This window comes from Falco biarmicus, chromosome 2 (assembly GCF_023638135.1).
Source record: "Falco biarmicus isolate bFalBia1 chromosome 2, bFalBia1.pri, whole genome shotgun sequence".
Classification (NCBI taxonomy): Eukaryota; Metazoa; Chordata; class Aves; order Falconiformes; family Falconidae; genus Falco; species Falco biarmicus.
The window spans coordinates 70132116-70149163 of NC_079289.1; the positions used below are offsets into that span (position 1 = coordinate 70132116).

Genomic DNA, 17048 nt, shown 5'->3' on the forward strand with positions numbered 1-17048 from the left:
AAGTTGACTCCTTTCTATTTAGTTAGTTAGATACTTGCTGTTTGGGCTTACATTTTCAAACAGTTCACAACATGTACTAAAAAAACATCTTAATATAATTCTGTGTCACCATCAGTGGTTTTAAACTGTCTCAAATTAGATAAGAGTTCAAAACAATGAGATCTGGCACACAGGAACATATTCTGGATTTGTTTCTGCTTGACCTTGCAAAGTGTTGGCACTTTCTGCTCATCTAAATCCTTTCTCCTGATTTTTGAGATTCTGAGCTTGGCAGCCGGAACGAGACTGTGCACATCGTTTAATGCTTTTCTTTTTAAAAAATATTTACTACCTTGAAATCTTACCACTCCTCAGAGGTGACAACCCATAATTTGGGATATTCTTCATGTTAGTTTTCTGATTATTTTTTTTCTGATTTGATTTCATTTTATAGTTGTCTGAATTCCAAAGGGTAGTGATAAATACAGCATATGATCACAACTCAAAATATTATTCCAATAAATTCACATCCAGCTATTCGTGATAATGGCAATTATTAACCCAGGCAAATATCAGTGGTCTTACTAAAGCTTTGTGTTAGAAAGGGTTGCGTCAAATTTAAATTATGAAGAAAGCTTTATTATATACCACAACACAAAGTAAAAGGGAGAAGAGAAGCTAGCTAAAAAGAAAGACCATTAAGGCCATTTTTCATTGAAGTGTGGATGAGAAACAATCTTGGGGAAAAGAAGAAATGAAAGATTTTGACATGTCAAAAAAAAAGGTCACCCTTATTTTTAATCAGCCCTCTGGTCCTCTCCCTGGATGAAGGCATCATTGTCAGACTTGGGCTGGCAAGGTGGGAGGGAAGAGCTCCGCAGCTGTAAGATCGGTTTCTGCATGGCATATAGCAGACTTCTCAGAAGATATCTCCCTGAAGGTGAAAGTGGGGGTCAGCCACCGTATCACCTGGAGGAACTGTTCTTGGGCAAATGGAAATCATAAGTACTGAACAGCGTATTTCACAAGTAGGATAACTTTAGGTCAAAGCTACCAGACTTTCCCAGTCTGGCTGCCCTGATTCTTCAGTTGACAGAGATAACGTAAAGCATTGCCCTTCAGAAGAAAGGGGCACATAGCTCATCCCTGTGCATAATTTTGGGCCCAGCAGCCCAACTTGTAGGGAAAAACTCTTTCTTTGGGAGCGGGGTTTTACCAGTGGGAACACCTGTAGTCTATATGAACGGCATCCCATTTCTAGAAAGTAAGTAAATAGTCCTGTAAGGGAAAAGCAGAGAAAAGCAGGTGATAAAGCGATACTTTTTTAGATCACAGCCTTAAGATTAAATGTCCACGTTGCAAATCTCCTTTTCTTCAATTTATGGTCATAAACCTTTACTGTTGAAGTATTTCTCAATATGTAATTCCCTAATCTTTTGAAAACAATAGCATTTGTGCCAGGTACTTTTAGCAAACAGCAATCTGGTTGCCTGTGTTTTTTTGTTGCCTGAGTTTAAAGAACTTACTGTATATTAAAAATGACTATATACTGCTATTGCTGGCACTTATCAGATAAGGAAGTCATATGATGAACAATCTGCCTCAAAGAACTGAAAAGCAAAGCATTTCTGATACTGAAACTGCAAACCAGATGATGCTCTGATTAGAGGCACGCACATAGATTACAGAAGTATAATAAATCATGTAACTTTTTAGGCTCAAATAAAATAAAAGAATGTATTTTTTATTAGGAAATAAACTGTTTATCAAGAATGCTTTAAAGGTGACATTTATTACTAATAAACTATGTTGAAAGGGCTGATCCTTTCATTGGCAGAACAGCTGGAGACTTTCCCTTATGTAAAAAATGCCCCAGCTCAGTCCGTGCTGGGTCAGGAAGAACTTCCATAAGCACTAACGAAGAATGGACAAGAGACTCACCCGCACCTTTTTTCAAATAATGACATTTTCCTTTCTTTTTAAAAAGGAATGAGTCATGGAAATATAACTCCAGTATTATTTTGGGACTGATCATGGATCTCAGTGTGACTCCTTGGAACATCACTTGAGAAACAATTGCGCAGTCAGCTAATGGTACCGAAACCCAGCAAAGCATCTGCCAGGCAAACCCTTGATGGTGTCAGCGAGACCCCTGCTTAGGCAGGATGTTATTTGCTCTTCAGCTCTTGAAAACTTAGGGGCTGACTCTTCAGGGTTGTCATGCTCTACTCCTCTCCTCCTAATCCTGTTAGGTTACTTTGTACCAAATGCTATGGCTGTTGGTGCTGAGCATATCAAAACCCATGTCTATCCTTTAACAGCCTGCCCTAGAGACAAATATGAAACCTCTCTCTTGATAAACTTCTTGTCTGAAGTGTTTAATTTACACCTCCCCAAAAGCAGCCTTGCTTTGGAGACCAACTCATTCAGGCTTGCATGATTGATGGCATTGAACATGGGTCTACCTGCTACCTGAAGCTGTGTCAAGGATGACTGCATACAAGTCAGGTCAAGCTACGTATATGTCTTAGCTATTAAAAAAATATCCTTGAAAACAACACAGGGAAGAGCCAAAGGTGGAGTGCAGGACACCTTGTTTAGGGTTTGCCGAATGCCTGTGTTCTGCAAGGCACAAACACATTGCAGTTAGGAAGTTATTCAACTCCTTTACAATGATAAAGGCAATTTTAGGAATTAATCATTGAGCAAGTGTTAAAACATTTCTCATTCTGACCCTGTCTATGAAATCTTTTTTGCGATTATTCCATAGTGTGTACCCCACTGGTCATCACCTGAAATTTTTGTTCCCATACTACAAAAAAAGATTCTTCTGTTAGTCTCACCATCCAGAATACATTGCATGATTAAAATGTAGTTGCAGATTGTCAGAAAAATCAAACTTCTTGCACTTAAGATACATTAACTATTCAGGAAAATTAAATGGTGCTTAAGAACTGCTCTCAGGAGTCTGAGATAAAAATCAATGTAGCTCATGTATCGTCTAGATTATATGTAAACTTGGCATTTCCTAGAAGCTGCAGTAACTTAAATATTCCACTACCCAGGCACTCTTGCTACTGATATACTATCATTGTCTCCTCTTCCATTGACTTTCTAAACACAGTTTGCTGTGCAATATTGTTTTTCAGGAGATGACCCATTCATGGCCCCCACCGTTGTCAGCTATTCATACACCAGGAAAGGCAGAACAAAGCAAGTTTCCCTTCCCAAACAAGGTAAGACACGCAACATCATGTAGAACCGTGCCTCCTGCACCTCAAAATATGTCCTACATGAGCCCTGCCTAAGCGTGTGAGGCCTCTGGGCTGAGGTTGATGCTGTGCTGATGACCTTTTGTGTGTGTGTGCTAGTATCCCCTGACTTTTCCCTGCTTACAGCCTCTGCAGGGCTACACATTCTGGTTTGCATATCTCCTGGCAGCAGCACTAATGCTGATGTGTGGGTCACGGGTTCCTCGCTGCAAGGCAAAACTGCCGGTGTCCCTGGTGGGGTGTTCAGATGTGGTGCCTTCTGCAGGCACCTGCTGAGCTCCTGACTGATACCTCAGGGCACATACAGCTGCTGCAAGTCAAGAAGCTCCTGCTTGCATCCATTGTTCCTGCTTCATTTGGCTTCACTAGCCGAGATTTTTATTGAAACTGTTGAGGTCTGAGGGGGGCTTTACTAATACACTGGCCTCTGCAGTCAGAGGCTCAGGAGTGGGCATACATCCCCTGCCACCAACCTGGCTTCAGAGCCAGCTTTGCTAGAAAGGCAGGCAGCCCAGTGCCATGATGCCCAGAGAGGCCACAGAGTATTTGCCAGGGAAGTATTTGGTCTCTTAAGGGACCAAGGCCACTGGTACTGCTGATGGTGCCTTGAAACCAGCTCCACTGTCGTATGCGTTTCCCAGGGAGGATGCAGTGTGGCATGGTAAAGCTCACTGGCATGAGCTTGGGGAAACCACATTATTTATACTTGGTAAGTCAGGAGGGAATGAAATCAGCGCTCCTATGCAAAGGCCAATAAAATTTTCACATTGTATCACCATATACTTTTTATGCCACAAGCATATTTCATGAAGTGTTCAAGCTTGAAAGATTGTATTGATGCTGCTTATAGCCTTTCTCCTGTTAAAGCAAACTCCTCTGGTAGCTTTTAAGTCCATTCTGCAAAATTTAGTGCAGGGAATAATTACAAGCACAAAGCCAAGAATCCTTCAAGATTTGCCTACAGTAAAACAGCTTTTCCATGGATGAGTGTCATGATTTTGAAGCACCGAGGGTGTAAACCAAAGCATCTCTGGCATGTTATGAAAGACAAAGAAGGAAATAACTCACTGTCTATTTGCTTATTGAAGGCAGGCAGCTGACCAAAGATGGTAGGTGGGCTAGGGGCTGGTTATGTTAGAGTAAATCCAGTAGGAGACAGATGTATCAGCAGCTTACATGCGGGTTTAGTGCCCAGATGGATGACAAAAACAAAGTGGTGCTTGCAGCTCTGCCGTTTCTGTCAGAACTACCACCACACGATGTGCTTGCACGGCACGTATGCAGATGTGTATGGGCAAGGTATGCACGTATCTGTGTAGCCATCTGAATGTACTTCCTCAGAACTAAATATATTGTGATGAATATAGGAACAGGAGAACCAGAGACCATAGGGCAAAGCATATGTGAATAATGGGTGATACTGACTTTCTCATCTTCTTTCTGCCTGTTCACCCATATCCCTGGGAAATATTCTAATAGTTTGAACTGCAGAGCCATGTCAGAGATCTACCATTCATTTTTAAAGACCCTTTTCTAGGTGGCTTCCTTTTGTCTTACCAAAGTAGAATTTCCATTTTATTTTAGCTTAGGATGAACAAGATTTCATCTTCATAGTTTTGTACATATAATAACATCACTACTGTATTGTGGGCTGGGTGGGCTGTATGGTCAGAAATCAGAATGCTTTTTGTGAGATGGGGAAGAACTACCTAACAAAACTGACCAGAGTCCTGGAAAAATCCTGCATTACTGGCCATAGATCATAGACACCACATCTATTTTAAAATATTTTAGAATAATTAAAAGCTACTCCTGTGGCTCACTCTGAATCTGTACAGTTGCAGACTTTAGAAGGTATCTGCTTTTCAGGTTCCAAAATGCAAAGAATGGTTTCCTAATTTTTCAGACATGTTTTTGAAACATTCATAAGCTAGCTATTGCTTTTCACAATATGTGGTGTAAAACCTTTATTTGATCTCATAGGGGATGCTACCATAACTCTTAGGAAGCTTTCCCACAGGTAAGCTACATAGTGGTCCCAACCTGTTAAAACCTAAGGACTGCACCAAACTGTTGTAGAGCACAGATTATTCAGATAAATGTGCCTGTCAGTTATGAAGTGGCCAAGGCCAGCAAAGAGGCTGAAAGGCTAAATTTGGGGCATCAAATTCATCTCTTCATTCCAAGCGATGCATGGTACCGTGAATTGACTTTCAGTCTTTATGGCAGCACTGAGAGACCAGTTCAGTTCACTTGCAATGACTCTTCCAGCCAGAGAAGCAAGTAGGCTGCAGTCCTTTTTAACAGAAGACAGTTCCCAAGTGTAAAGATACTCGTCATTTTGGGAATAAGAAAAAGAGAAGCTTGTAGGACTCCTGCCTTGTTGCAAGGATGCAAATCATCCTCACTTTTCTGTCTATAAAAACGGAGTGTCAGCATCATTAGTTCCCATACATGCCACATTGCTTTTAACCTGCAACTCAAGTAATTAGTGATCTGACAGCCTGAAACTTGAAATTTATTAATTAGGCTGTTAAAGTTGCAAAGGCCACAGCAACTATAGCTAGACTGGTTTTGAAATCAGTCTAGCAATAAATGCTAGAAACCTGAGGTTTATATTTATATATAGCACAAATATAACAGAATTGCATATTTGAAATGGAGTGTGCAGATGTGTCCATCTATATAACTGTATGCTGGGTAGATGGGGGATGTATGTCCATATGCTGTACCTGTATATGAAATCAGACCACATTAACACGGGAGGTCTGCACTAACGCAGGAGAACGGAAGGGAAGTCCAGGTCATGTTTGCCACGTGCAGCAGTGCCCAGTATGTTTCACAGCACAGCACTGCTGGGAGAGCACATATAGGGAACTGTCCTTTATGTAATAAAGAGCATAAAGTTACATTTCATCCTTAACTTTGAATTTACTTTCTCTGTGGAATTAATTTGTAGTCCTGAATTTACTAGGAAGGGGCAATGATAGTCTCTTTATTTCTTGTTTTTCAAAGCTTAAGGATAATTGAATCAGTGTGTGATGTGACAGGCTGTGTGTGCTTTCCTTTCTCAGGTCTCTGTCACACTTTGTTATGTACAAATGATCAGGCATTATTTGATTGCAATTTTATTTAAAACATCTTAATAAATAAACTTTAAATGAATAATTAAATTTGGTAAATAAGAGCTCACTTGATGCTTGTGTGAATGAGCTTTCATGTTCAGGCATTAATTCTCTGCTCTTGTGTGGGAAAAAATTGCTGTTAATTCTGCTTTCTGCTTTACTGTCTTTCTTCATTTTTACTGTGATTTCATGTCTTGAAAGTTTGATCAGATGTTTGATTTCCAGTTATATGTATGTGATATTATGGGATCAGCCAACATTTTGTTATCTGAGAATTAATTTATCCACTCCAGGAGAACTGGTGTCTTGTCACAAAGCTATTGGGTGATTATTCTCAGCAGAAGCCAAGTTATCATAGTGATGTTATTCTTTACACTCTGAATTCATTTACTTTTTCCTTTTTTCTTGATTTTAACAAGTTGGAGCAAATACATGGGAAAATAATCTCCAGAAGTGAAGACTTCACCTTTGGTTTTTAAGTTGCATGAAGTCATACTTTTTTCCTACCTCAGTAGGAGCATTCTCTCTTTTGCTATGAGATTTTTGTATTAGCCTTTATTATTAAGAATAATTTGTTGAGAATCAAGATGCTTATTTTAAAGACTCAGTCAAAAGGAAAAGTGAAAATGTTATAGCTCATATGTTTTACTGATGTCAGATTTGAGACTATGCAGAGCCAGTAGTAAGATACTGTGCTAGGCAGTTAAAGGGGAGGTTGCATTCTTCCTGAGGTTGAAAATGTAAAAAAGTGAGCAAGATGCTTGTTTAGCAGTTTCAAACACTTTTACAAACCCAAGGGTATTTCCATCAAAAAGATTGTATTCCCTCAAACTTCTCTAGGTACATAAATGCACTATTCTGGAAACTGAACATGCTCTAATAGCCTGCTTTTATTGGCAGCCTGGTTGACTACTAGAATAGCATTTAAATTCAAGTGTATATGTCACTACATCACTACTGCAGGCTGATCTGGACTTCTTAAGATTATTCTATAATCTTATTCTGTATTATACTAGATGATCTTTAAGGTCCCTTCCAACCCAAACCTGCACTGTCTTTTTGTGATTCTCTGATATTCAGTCACCAGAAAAAAACCAGGCTTTAATATCCTGTCATCAGAAGCATTTGCAAAAAGGTGAGGCAATTTGTCAAAAGTAGACAATTTGAAATTATTCAGAAATTATTGTCAGCATGTGAAAGACGGTACAGATCTTTTCATACTGCAGTTGAAGGTAGAAGCTCAGGGCTTCCCCAAAAATTTGATGTCTTGCACTTAAGGTGCGTAGGATGGTGATGAATTGTAGATGTGTATTATAGCCTAAAAATTACAGATTAAAGCCGTAAGTCTGGAGAGCCTTGACTCCAGAGCAAATGGTGTAGATTGAGCAGATTTGACTAGCTGAGCCCCTGAGATCCCAGTATCTGCAGTCCAGCCAACGTCCCTTTAGAGATGCCAAGAAACTCTTGGGGCCCTGAACCCCTGAGGTATGCTTTCGAGTGACTCAGCAGCAAAATCTCAGCTTGGCCAAGTCAGAGCATCCTTGAGCTCTCTGGGGACTTGCAGTTCCTTTCTTGATGAGCTGTGAATTTGCTTCATCACTCAGCCTCTGTGGGCCAGGGATCTGGTCTAGTGCCCAATTCCTCACTGAAAATGATCATGTGTGTTGCTGTGGGTGTCTGGCCCCTCTGAACAGCCTTTGCTGCAGTTGTAACTGCAGCATGTATATGTGGTAGTATTCCCGTGCATGTCTGGGTTATTCAGAAGCAGAGTTATATATGGGATACCTTTCCTGCTGCCGTCCATGGCAAAGTGGGTTTTTTTTCCTTAATATAAATATCTTTTTGCTATAGTTTATATTTCTATTTCACTTCTATTTATAGGCTTCTTTTGTATTTTTATGAATGCATATAAATTCTATGAGTAAAATACGTGAACATTTGCACGTAAGGAAAAAATGGTCAGATTTATTGCACCATATTCATAGATATTGCAGTTGTGATACAAGGTTGACCTTGTAATCTCAGGGACCCAGAGCTAGGTCTGTATTTCCGTTCTCTGGTACTGTCAATATCAACATGTGAAAAGGAAAGACCAGCTGTGCTACTGTCGCAGGAATCTAATGGTCCATGAAACAATATTGGTCTTCCCTCTGTCTTCTCATCTAAACTTGTAGAAGATAATAGACAAGTTTTGGTTGATCAATAACTGAATAGTGAGCATGAGAGTCATAATAGCTAGACAAGGAATTGCACCATTAACGGATTGTTGTGAAATAAGTTTACAAGCCTTAGAATTAATGGATTTTCAAAGAAATATTGGATTTATTCTTGTAATTGAAAATTACTTTGAAATTGAATGAACAATTAATGATGCTGTTTGTATTGTTAAGGTAATGTTCAAGCAAGTATTGCAGCTAAAAATTGCCATAAAAATAACACACTGTACCTATTTTCTATTATTACTATAGGAGTCACAACAGGGATCTACAGGACACAGCAATACAAGTAAGTACAAATTCATTTTCTGGCTGAACTGGATGGAGGGGATGACAATGTCTGTGAAAAACAAGTGACTGATAGAGTAAGGGACCAAGTAGCAGAATGGGATGGTGCAGAGCCTGGCTGTGGCCAAATGTGGAGAACTGAACTGAGGAGTGACCATCAAAATGTCAGCTCTTTTGGTGGACTGGGAAGAACAAAAAGGATTCATTTTGTTATGACTATTCTATTATGTAGATGAGAAAGACTGAAAGGTCAAAAAAGTGGCTTTTTTAGAAAGCCAGAAAAGAGGTGACCTAGTTACACGGTCATCCAAACTGCCAGAAAATTCTGTAGGAAGACTTGTTATCATTTCTCTTCCATAGGCAATGGTATATTTTGTGGCTATTGCACAGTAATAAGCTAGATAAATCCTGCCAAAGTAACACCAGATAATGTCTCAAAGACCATATGGCTGTGGGTCTTTTTGGCTAGCGGTGTGGGCAGGGGAGTGATGTGTGCTTGTGTCACTCCTGGTTGGGGCCTTTCAGTGGACTCCAGTTTACAAATCATGGCACAGATCAGCAGCACTTTAATTACATTTAGTTATGGTAAAAAACTTAGCAGCTGTATTGAAAGGGAAGATTGAATCATTCTGTGAAACAAAGTATTAATCCTCTCCCCTGACACTTCTGACTTGTTAATGTTGTCTTGCATATTAAAAATACATGATCCTATCCTGCTCTCAACATAAAATCACCTCAACCAAAAGAATGATTTTGTTAGTTTCCTGACCTGTTAGCCACCACAGAGCCCTGTTTGCAAATTACAGGGCTGTGACTGAAGATGAAGAATGCCCTGAGCTGGTAGGTGGGGCTTTGAAAGTAGCTGGTCACCCACTGTGTGAGGTAGAAGACATCCAGAGAGACAAGGCAGGGAGATGTAGGCTATTAAAACAGTGTGGCAAAGGCTGGTGAAAGGTCAGCATGCAGAAGACAATGTTGTGAAGAAACATGCAGCAGTGTCACTTAATTGCTGGCATCAGTTTGATATTGCTGCGAGTACCAGCACTAAGGAAATAATAAAAGACAAAGGGGATGAGGTTCTGTTGGAAAATAATGAAAACAGTAATGAGAAAAGGAAGCACCAAAGGGCCATAATAGAGAGGGCTACACAAATACACGCAGTCACGAGCGTGACAAACACACCAGCTGAGCTGAGGGCTTCGCAATGACATCAGAGGACACAGTGTCTGGCCAGCTTTGGTCATAGTTTCATTTTGAGTATTCCCTTGAATTGAATTCCCTTGAATATTGAATAAAATAGGCTGTTCTGCATATCTAATGAAACCTGCTTTCCTGTGGGTTAGGAAATTGGCACTACCTCCTCACAACTTTCCCCTGCTCCTTACTCCAGTGGTCTCCAACCTCACTTTACTTCCAGTTCCCCCCATCTGCCCTCCCACACCACAGTACCTCCAGCTTCTTATCTCCTTATTCATCCTGCTCAGCAAAATCAGCATATATTTGCAGCTGGGCTGGGGCTGCATGCAGTAGGTATTGCCTGGCTGGTGGCAACCAAACGAAAGAACAGCTGAACCCATGCACACCATCTTCACTGATGGCAAAAGTGTAGGTCACTGTCAGGCACCCAGGCACTTTTCCTAACGTTGCAGAGGGAATCTGACTACCTCTGAGACCTGCATCCATGAGCATTCCTGTTGAGGTGCTGGAATAAAACATCAAATAAGATAGAGTGAAATACATACTTTACCAATCCTGTACGTCAAACTCAAAGGAAATTTAGGAAAAAAAGGATTCAAATGTGTGGTGGGTTGGCCCTGGCTGGAGACCAAGTGCCCACCAAAGCTGCTCTATCGCTCCCCGCCTCAGCTGGGCAGGGGTTAGAGGGTCGAGATAAGGACAGGGAGCAATCACTCACCAATTACAGGTGAATCAGGCAAAACAGACTGGACATGGGGAAATTAGTGTAATTTATTACCAGTCAAATCAGAGAAGGGTAGTAAGAAAACAAAACCAAATCTTGAAATGCCTTCCCCCCACCGCTCCCCTCTTCCCGGGCTCGACTTCGCTCCCCCCCCCCGCGGGCCGGACGGTGCTGGGGCTGGGGGGTCCCTCCGGCGGTCCCTGCCGCTCCTGCCCCCCGGGGGAGGCTCCCCACACTCTGCCCTGCTCCAGCCCGGGGTCCCTCCCCCGGGAGCGGCTCCTCCGCGACCTTCCCCCGCGGGGGCCCTTCCCCCGGGCTGCAGCTCTTCACGCACCGCCCCGGCCGGGCCCCCCCGCGGTGCCGCCCTTCAGGCCCAGCCGGCTCCAGCCCGGGCCCCCCGCGGGGTCACAGGCCCCGAACCCGCCCCGGCCCGGGCTCCCCCCCCGCGGGGCCACAGGCCCTGCCAGGAGCCGCTCCGGCCGGGCTGCCCGCGGGTCGCAGCCTCCCTCGGGCACCCCCTGCCCCGGCCTGGGGTCCCCCGCGGGCTGCGGGGGGGGATCTGCTCCCCCGTTCGCCGCCATGGGCCGGGGGCACGGCCTGCCCCAGCGGGGGCTTCGCCAGGGGCTGCCGGGGCATCTCTGCTGGGCGCCTGGAGCCCCCCCTGCCCCTCCTGCCCGGCCGGGGGGCTGCAGGGTGCTGCGCTCACACCTCCTCGCCCCTCTCTCCGGCTGGGGTTGGCTTTCCCACTTTTTAAACACGCTGTCCCAGAGGCGCTGCCACCATCACTGCTGGGCTCGGCCTTGGCCGGCGGCGGGTCCATCTCGGGGCCGGCTGGCATCGGCTCCATCGGACACGGGGGAAGCTTCTGGCAGCTTCTCACAGAAGCCACCCCTGTAGCCCCCCCACTACCCGAACCTTGTCATGCAAACCCAATACAGAATGTGAGGAAATGTTAGCAAATGACCCTATGTGGGAAAGAAATCTAATGGTCTATGTGCTGTGTTATTCAAATGCACATCTTCAGCGTTCCAATTAGCTGTTATTTCCCATCCCACCGTGTCTTCTTTGGAGTGGCTCTTGAGTCTGTCATTTGCAGTGGTTTTACTTCAGCTGCAAACGTTGTCTTTCTCATGGATAACATTTGCATTTCTCTTATCCTTCCCCCGCAAGGAAATCAAAGCATTTAAAAACCCATAATGGCTGAAGTTATACTGCTCTATAACAATAAGTATTATTTATTTCTGTAATCCAGAAAGGGAAACTTGGCCGGTTAGGTTGAGTGATTCACTCAAATTCCAGCTCAGAGGAGAGAACTCCTCTGGCCACCCACTATTCAGGGGGGAAATCCTACAAAAGTTGATTTGGATTTTATTTTGAACTGGGAGTAATCTGGGCACATCTCCTCTGTTTGTATCTAGAAAGATTAGGAAGGGAGTTGTGTGAGATGAGGTAGAAACTAGCAAAGAACTGCCAGCTCTGTGGCTAAGGATCCTCATGAGGACTGATGGTTTCCACCATATGTTTCTGTATGCATACACACACCAACACACAGACACACACATGTCCACACCCATTTCAGGAGACACACGCAGTGCTTAGCACCTGAAATAAAGTGTGCTAACAGCAGTCCCATAGTGGGGTGGGTAGCATATTCTTTGTCAGTTCCAAAAAGACTAAGAAAAACAAGGGACAACACAAATTTGCCCATAAGAAGCAGCAGAGCTGGAGAGGATTTAGCAATTCGGCAAATGCCAGCCTCCCACAATGGTACCTGCATGGGTTTGGCAGGTTACATGGAAAATGGAAAGTAAATCTTAGTCTGGCCAACAGTGAGTGTGAAAAAAACAAGTTGTTCTGACAGGTAATTCCCTTTTACATATGCTTATCCAAAGATCTTATCAGTACTGTGTCTGTGACATTCAGCTATGCTTGGTCTATACACATTTTTAAAATTTCTATGATTCAGTCAAGTGAGAACAAAGTTGGTAAGAACTGATAAAGCCTTAATGGCCAGATTTTCTACTCTGATAGGCTGGACTGATGCGTTTCTACCATCTGTACAGGCTTCCTCCTCCCCCTCCGCACAGAAGTATGTTAAGTGACGATTAGCATAAAAGCAGCTGCAAATGCTTACTGTAGGGTAATTCATTAATATCCAGTTTGGCTAAATCACAGAGATTCCCTTTTCTCTCTCCTCACAGTACTTATGCTATTCCCCTTGTTGCTGCATTAACATACATTGCTGAAAGTAGAACTGATGTGAACTCTGCTGGCAAAGCACTCAGGAATCCATATTCCCTCTCACAATCAAACAAACCAGTGTTCATGGTAATAATTCATCACTTATAAAAAGCCTAAGTTACAAACAGAAAATTTTGACTATATGCCAACTGTTACTGTTGGTTTCTTGTTTCAAATTACCATAATGCAGATGAGCTCCAGGGCTCCAGGCACCCTAAGGCTGAAAAACGTATACTTGTAGCAACAGCTTTCTAGCGAGTGAGTTCATCATCTGGATATACTTTCTGAGGTCTCTGCTAGAAGCAAAAAGTGACCTAGAAATCACAGAGTGAATGTATTCCATCGTGTATGGATGCCCTGCTCGTGCCTAAATTTTAGCTGTCCTCCTACAGTAAGTGCTTAGTCTCCCTAGAGGTCCACAGAGAGGCATCAGTGTTTTTGACGTCATCCGAAGCTTCCCCATCCTGTTCACTATAGTTTAGGCACCTAAGCTGGGTAGACATAAACACTTTCAGAGGGGCAGATGAGATCTAAAAGCACCATGGCAAGGTGTTTGCAATACAATACACAGAACCTTCTCTACAAGGCATCTTCTTTTCTGTCTAGGCAAAGTCTTTCAGCTTGCTTCTGTGCAGCAGTGGAAGGACATTGGTAGCAAAACCCTGCCTTTTCTGAAGGCAACAGCAAGTTTTCCAGAGGTAGCCCTCCCAGCCATTGCTGACACCCCAGCAATGTATGGGAATTGAGTGTGAGGACTTTGTCAGCAGCAAATGGATGATACGTAATGCTCACGTGCATGGAACAGGTTGGGGGCTAATCCAAAACCCACTCAATTCAAGTCAATGAGCAGAAAATCAGACAACACCGTAACAGCCTGACCACAATAAACACTTCTCAAATTTTTTTCAGAAGGCACAGGTGGATTTTGATTTAACAAAGCTTATTAAAAGGTAATGGAGAAAAATGCATCCATCAGTAAACCAGTCACACTCAACCTCTGCGCCTCCTTGTCTGCTAGGCAACATAAACTCATGTGTAGACAGCTATTAGCATCCAGCGACACACAAAGAGGAGCAGCAGCTGCGCAGTCACTAGGTCCAGAATTCAAGTTCAAGGTGATTCAAGTGGAGTCGCATACCTTGTATACCCATGGTAGAACTAAACAAAAATCTTAGACTGAAGCACAGCTTTCTCAGGTTACTCAGAGAGCAATAATTACAGCAAACAATATCAGCCTTCCTTTTTTCCGGGGTGGGTGAAAAGGAGGGAGAAGGACTTGGCCTGACTCAGCGGAAGCAGTACCACCCCATCAGCTAGCAGCCTGCTTCCCCGGTGTCTGTGCTATGTAACTAAGCTGTGTTGGGCAGACATACGATTTTGGATCCAAGAAGGGGATCATCACAAGTCAAAATGCTGTGCAAGGACCCTTGTGAGTCATAAAGAAATGTGAAGAGGCATCCCTTGGGCCTCTGATACTTCTCAAGCATTTGGGCACTTGACTTCTCCTGGGGTTGAGTGCCTAAGGCAAGATATACAACATAGCAGGGAAGGCTTCCCCAGCCCCCACTTACAGGAGCCAAAGATCGGATCCTTAATCTGTGAAAATGAATGTGAACCAAAACATTCATTGGCAGAACTGTGTCGTAATCACTGCCTTACTAGCTCCCACTGATGGTGTTTTGCTTTCTATTAAATAATTACTGTTCCTGTAGCAGAGTTTTGGAGCTTGTGCATGTTGGATGGGGCACACTCTCATAGCAGAGCTGTAGGGCCCTAGAGAATTCCTTTCCATTGCTCCAAGGTCTGCTATCCCTGGTAAAGCTTGTGTCCTCTAATCAGCCTCTCTTGTGGAGTTTCCTTGCCTGACATTTCCAGAGTACGTGTGGCAGTGACAAGAAAAGTCAAGTCAGGGTTGACTCCCCGCTTGCAAATGCTCCAGCAGTGCCCCGGCAGCCCTGTGATTGCCTCAGCAGCGGTCTGCATGTGTGGCAAGAGCGGTCAGTGTTCGCAATGAATAAAGCGTTGATGTGTCACATCTGAGCAGTTTCCATATTGATCCATTTCTGATGTCGTTTTCTTCTTCTCTTTTAAAGGGAAAAGTGATGTAGAGCCAAAGAGTCCAGAGAAAAACGCAACCCATGCATCGTAAGTCACTTTTGCATTTAAGATCGGAGAAGGCAGCTGTGTTTTTATCAGATTTGTTGGGCAAAATAGAATTTGTTTTCATTAAGATAAAGTTCTTTCGCTGATGCTTTTCTTAAAACAGGTTTTTAGATAATGACTAAACATTAATTATTCCTAGAACTTTTGCATGCTAGTAAGTCAGAGATCTTTGCAAATGAAATGGCTCCATATCACACTGAATAGATATGAGATTATTTTTGTGGGTGTGCAAGACTGGCCTTTACAACCTGACTTCAGCATTACCTTAATGCTGCTGGAGTTTGACACACTTGCTAAAAAACATCATGTCACATATGCCTTTGATGTACTGATGTAATTTTAAAAGACTGCAGTCTGCAGCTTCACCTCTGAATTACTTGAAATCCAATTACAGCTATCTCTGGTCTCTCACGATTTTGTTGATGTTTTTGAATTAACAAAAGAAGTCGAGAAATAGATAGGAACAGGCACTTGTAATATATCAGTGTTCACCTTCACTCTAGTGCAACAATAGAAGCTTTTACCATTTTTAACTCTAGTATACAAAGGACTGAATTGTTTTGCCAACGTAAACCAGTCTATGAAACAGATGGGCTGCAGGCTAGAAAAAAAAAATAGCATCAGTCTCCCAAACTGAGCTAGATAAGTGAAATCCTTTAATAACTACCAGGCAGGAGCATTATGAATTTCTGCAAAACCATTCACCTTCTTAATCCCATTTGAGGGAGGGAAGTTCTTGTAACAGTTAGTCATGTGAATTTTAGAGTGCATCTTGCCCATAATTTATGTTTTCTGATTCCTGTTATTTAAATTCAGAGCATTATATCATGTAAATCTCACAAGGTGTCACCATTTGTTACATGGCAAAAGCAGTCACAGAAGGAGGTACAATAACGGTGATTTATTGTGGGATGTTTTGATTTCTGCTGCAAATACACATTAAAAATCTTCTGGAAATGAATCTAGAAAAAGATTTGACATGGTATAAGGAATGGCTTGTCCTGCAGATTGTGTTGTGGAATGTAATTACAGTATGTGAGCATATTTAGCCAAACTTATTAAATGAATTAAGCATTAGCAGCCTTATTCCTTCTGATAGTATGATTGCTGGGAATGGTTAATAGAACAATTCCAATAATTATAATTTTTTAAAATAATATCACAATAAAGACCAAAAGAAGAAGGGTTTTAATGCCATCTGGAGGTATTTTTGAGAAATGAACACTTTTTTTTTTGCTGATATTTAGCAATATGTAAAACATAAGCCAACCTCCAAAGTGTTTTTTCTAGTTAGACAGTATTCTATTGATGAGAAATGTTCTTTACTATCCTTTCTTCTTCTTCACTAGATTAAAATCCTGTAAGATCTCTGAACCCACAATAGGGGTACCTCTGAACCCAGAATATGGGTTCAAAGATATGCCCCAATACGTTTATGGTTTTGGTTTGAGACTACATACTGTGTCATATAGTGTGCCTATAGCAGACCGGAATCTGGTCAGGTGTGAAAAGTTCCTTGCCTATAAGAGGTCTTAGTGCAACCTTTTGAAACTGTGCTAGACATATAGTATTCTTAAAATGCTTATCTTTAAATCCTTACTATATGCTAAGGCTACCCCACAGCAGATACTGGCTCCCATAGCAATTTTTAGAAGTAGAAATGACTGGTTACCACTGATAAATGACTGCATTCAAGAAGGAAAGACCCCTCTAGAGAAATTGTGTGGAAAGAGACAGGAAGGAAAGGAGATCAGAGGAAGGGAATCAGCAAGTCCTGTGCCAAAAGAGGTGGAAGAAAATGAGAGGGATACTTCTAAGAAGGAGAAAAAGGAACCGAAACCAC

At 42.4% G+C, this 17048-nt stretch overlaps 1 long non-coding RNA gene across 1 annotated transcript; it reads left to right on the forward strand.

The window, feature by feature from the left end:
* Window positions 1-3122: 3122 nt before the first annotated feature.
* Window positions 3123-15250, forward strand: LOC130145157 (uncharacterized). The gene is made up of 3 exons (XR_008820389.1): window positions 3123-3215; window positions 8845-8881; window positions 15136-15250. It is a non-coding gene; the product is annotated as an uncharacterized LOC130145157 (long non-coding RNA).
* The last annotated feature ends 1798 nt before the right edge of the window (window positions 15251-17048 follow it).